Below are 4,974 nucleotides of genomic sequence, written 5' to 3'. Positions count from 1 at the left end.
TGTGGAACAAACTAAAAAGGAAAGAGTGCTTACTCTTATAGAACGGAGGGAGTAGTATACATTTTGTCAAAATTAATTTAAATAAAAAAAAGTTATGTGAAATTTAAAAGAGAGAAATTGATTTCATATAGCATTGATAAGAATAACAGTGAGGTGAGGTGAGGTGAGGTGTTTATATTCAAAAGTTAAAATTGTACTTATCATTTAAAAATAAAAGAAGAAGAGGGATTGATTGTATCCAATAGATCTCAAGATTACGCGGACAAAATTAATGTTGGGGTTTGTATACTAAAAGATGCTTCGAGCGTACATGCCTTTGTACAGTCAGCTTGTGCATGTATACGAGAAACGCCACGTCCACTTGTTTACCTAATTATGAGAATAAATAATATAATATAATGATTTATTTATTGAAATATAATAAACAAGTCTAAGGCTTCTTACTAAGAAGGTCAAAGTAGGGAAATTCGATGATTTCTCATGAGTTTTCCAGTAAGGGACTTGACCAGATCTAGTAAGAAGAAAAACAAGTTCACAACCTAGATAGGTCTTGGCTACCTATTGGTATGGTTGCAGTGTTTGTGATAATTCTCTCATACCTAAGAAGAGAATAGAAACATTAGTGTGATAAAGCATTGAAAGAATCTAATGAGAAATGTATTCTTTATTGCTATCTACTGAAAGAATATATTTCATAAATTTTAGTATTTTCTAGTGTATGAAATTAATATCAATATTGTTTTTTCAGTCAGACGTCACTTTGACTTATCAATATGGGAGAGTTTTTTGTAACTCAAACATGATATCATGGGTGGTAGTTACTGAATAACATGAAGGTATTGGAATATTATTTCATAGAATTCGCGTGCCCAGTGTGGTATGATTAAATCACCAGGAGGTGTTTGAAAAAAGGAATTTATTATTCACAAATCTGCGCAGTTGAAATTTTATTCCACGAATAATAAATAAAGTTTCAAACTAGAAAAACTCTTTGGAGAATTAATTTAATTCAAGTCACATAGGAGACAAAAGAATTAAATTGATGGATTAAGATAATCTTAAACGCGAGAAATATTATAACATAAAATGAACCCAAGTTATTTGTAATTTGGTGATTTAGATGGGAGTGCAATATTATTCTTTAGTGGAACAAAATAATATTTCGATCAATAATATATGAAATCATGGGTCAATTGATTTATCTCCTTCTTGATCTCAGCCGTTTATTTCCTCCATCCTATGGCCTAAATTATTGCCTTTTATCCAGAAGGAGATAGGAGAAAATATGAAAAAATGATTTGAATACATCCCCCTCTCTCTCTCTATATATATAGGGATGTATTCATTTTCTTTTTGTATCTTTTGTTCTTTGTTCTTTTTAATCTCAGCCCCACGATTTTGTCATCCGACGGTTAGATTGGTGCCACGTGTCATTTAATAATGCAGATTTTCAGTTGAATAATGCACACCGACTAATAATGCACCATTATTGTGTAATAATGCAGATTTTCAGTTGAATAATGCACACCGACTAATAATGCACCATTATAGTGTAATAATGCAGATCATCTGAACCGTTGATGAATGAGATCTAACGGCCCATATTAAGAAGAATAAATGATCTAAGGGATGAATAGGAGAATAACGCTCCCCTATATATATATATATATATATATAGAGTTGTGATCATATAATAATCCTAAATCACGTAATAACTCTATAATCAAATCTGAACCACACATATTTCTTTCATATTGTAACAGAAAGAGGGAGAAACGAATCCGCGTTTTGCGCAGAGTTGACAACCCGGATTCTGCTGTATAAAGTAAAATTGATCTAAATGAATATATGCATTCTTTGTTTTGTTTTTTTAGTTGGACTTAAAAGTAAGAAAGACTGAGGAAGGAAATAAATGATTAAATCTTTTTAATATTTGTGTTTTTCTTAAACTTTAATGTTTCCCTAACTTTTTTAATTAAATGATACTGTACTCCATTTAACTCACCAATTGTTGATCGTCAATTTTAGATGAAAGAGTTAAATATGGATCAAAATATATTTAAAGATCAGAAACTATCATAATAGTATATAAAAATATTTTGGATTTTAGTGTTGATAGAATTTCATAAGTTTTTTCCATTTTTTGTTCTTTTTTCTTACTTTCGGGCCGTAGCTCTTAATTATCCGTTTTGCTGCTATACTGAAAGTAATCAATATGAAACTATCATTTTATCCAACAAAAGAACTCAAACAATCAATTTATCATGTAAAAGTATCATTTTATCATTTGAAACTATTATTTTATCCCCTCAAACTATCATTTTATGATGCAAAAGTATCATTTTATCAGCCAAAAATCTATAACTATCATTATTAAACAAAAATATTATTTTATCACTGAACCTATCATTTTACCCACTGAAACTATCATTTTATTCCCCGAAACTATCATTTTATTCCCCGAAACTATCATTTTATCCAACCAAAGAACTCAAACAATCAATTTATCAAGCAAAAGTATCATTTTATCATTTGAAACTATCATTTTATCCCTCAAACTATCATTTTATGATGCAAAAGTATCATTTTATTTGCCAAAAATCTAAAACTATCTTTATTAAACAAAAATATCATTTTATCACTGAACCTATCATTTTACCCACTGAAACTATCATTTTATTCCCCGAAACTATCATTTTATCCAACCAAAGAACTCAAACAATCAATTTGTCATGCAAAAGTATCATTTTATCATTTGAAACTATCATTTTATCCCCTCAAACTATCATTTTATGATGCAAAAGTATCATTTTATTAGCCAAAAATCTAAGAGTGAAGTGAAATCATAATAAGAGTGATGTGTTTTGTGAACAAGAGTGAAGTGTTTTCTGAACAAAAGTGATGTGTTTTGTGAAAAAAAGTGAAGTGTTTTCTGAACAAGAGTGATGTGTTTTGTGAATAAGAGTGAAGTGTTTTGTGAACAAGAGTGATGTGTTTTGTGAACAAGAGTGAAGTGTTTTCTGAACAAGAGTGATGTGTTTTGTGAACAAGAGTGAAGTGTTTTCTGAACAAAAGTGATGTGTTTTGTGAAAAAGAGTGATGTGTTTTGTGAACAAGAGTGAAGTGTTTTGTGAACAAGAGTGATGTGTTTTGTGAACAAGAGTTAAGTAAAATTGTGTGGAATCGTGTGAACAAAAGTGTTTTCACACAATTTATGTGTCTAAATCATTATAATTATTTTGCAGTTTATAATATCGATGGTTAGAGTCAGTAGTCATCGATCCATCATACAATTATTATTTAATCAAGTTTATATAACTCGATATATTATTGAGTGTGGAGTAGTGATCGATTCTGTAACGACCTCAAAGCTTAACTCATCAATGCACATACTCCACAAGTCGTATGTATCCATGAAGCATCAGACTTTTGTGTGAAGATCGTGTGGAATCGTCAGAAATTTGTGTTAAGATCGACATGATTTTTTGGAATCGGATATTTCAAGTGAATCATTCAGATCGCAGGATTGAGTGGAATCGATTGTTTATGCAATTGATTACAGATAATTGGAGAATCGTGGTGAAGGATTATGTTAAAATCAAACATATAGTAATTATGATAAAGAAAACTGGCGTGGACTAGGGATGGGAATAACAGGTTGAAATTTGACTCGAGATTTGAAGATTCAGAGCGACCTGTGAAGATAAAAAATTGTACGGTGGAGATTTAGTTATAGGGTTATCACATAAATATGGGTTATTATTTTTTAATAAAATGATACTTTTACCTGATAAAATGATAATCTAAGCGGAGAAAATGACAGTAAGCTTATAAAAATGATAGTTTAGCTGAAGAAATTGCATACAAGCTGATAAAATGATACTTTAACGTGACAAAATGACATAAAACTGATAAAATGATAGTTTTGCCGGATAGAATGATACTTTCAGCCGATAGAATGATAGTTTTGCCGGGTAGAATGATACTTTCAGCCGATAGAATGATAGGTATTTTTGGTGTATAAAATGACATTTTTTTAATAAAATGATACTTTTACTTGATAAAATGATAATCTAAGCAGATAAAATGACAGTAAGCTTATAAAAATGTAGTTTAGCTGGAGAAATTGCATATAAGCTGATAAAATGATACTTTAACGTGACAAAATGACATAAAACTGATAAAATGATAGTTTTGCCGGATAGAATGATACTTTCAGCCGATAGAATGATAGTTTTGCCGGGTAGAATAATACTTTCAACCGATAGAATGATAGGTATTTTTGGTGTATAAAATGACATTTTTGTTTAATAAAATGATACTTGTACTTGATAAAATGATAATCTAAGCGGATAAAATGACGGTAAGCTTATAAAAATGATAGTTTAGCTGAAGAAATTGCATATACGCTGATAAAATGATACTTTAACGTGACAAAATGACATAAAACTGACAAAATGACATAAAAATGATAAAATGATAGTTTCTGATGATAGATTTTCCTGATAAAATAATACTTTGAGTTGATAAAATGATACTTTTACTGATTTGTAGGTTTGTACATTCCTGTTTGTGATGATGCTTTGAAGCCAATGATTGGTATGAAATTCAATACATTAGTAGAAGCATCTGGTTTCTATGAACACTATGCCCGTTCAGTTGGTTTTGGCATTCGTAAACTAGGCAACAAATCAGTTCATGGTATTATTAAGTGGCAGTATTTGGCTTGCAGCAGACAAGGCTCTAAGAGTTTTATACCTGGTCATGCATCCAAATCAACTGAAGTGTCTGTTAAGAGCGTAGGTGTCGGTCGTTTAGGTGTGAATGTCTTGCTAAGCTCAACTTGAGATATTTTTCAGATGGTATTAGCAGCGGGTATGAGGTTTATCAGTTTGTTGAGTATCATAATCACTTAATGGTTGGGGATGAGCATAGGCATTTTATGACGGCCAATCGCAGTCTGGATCCTATCTA

The sequence above is a fragment of the Salvia splendens genome, chromosome 18 (assembly GCF_004379255.2).
Source record: "Salvia splendens isolate huo1 chromosome 18, SspV2, whole genome shotgun sequence".
Lineage (NCBI taxonomy): Eukaryota > Viridiplantae > Streptophyta > Magnoliopsida > Lamiales > Lamiaceae > Salvia > Salvia splendens.
The sequence above is the reverse complement of the archived record's forward strand: the minus strand, read 5'-3'. Positions refer to the sequence as shown.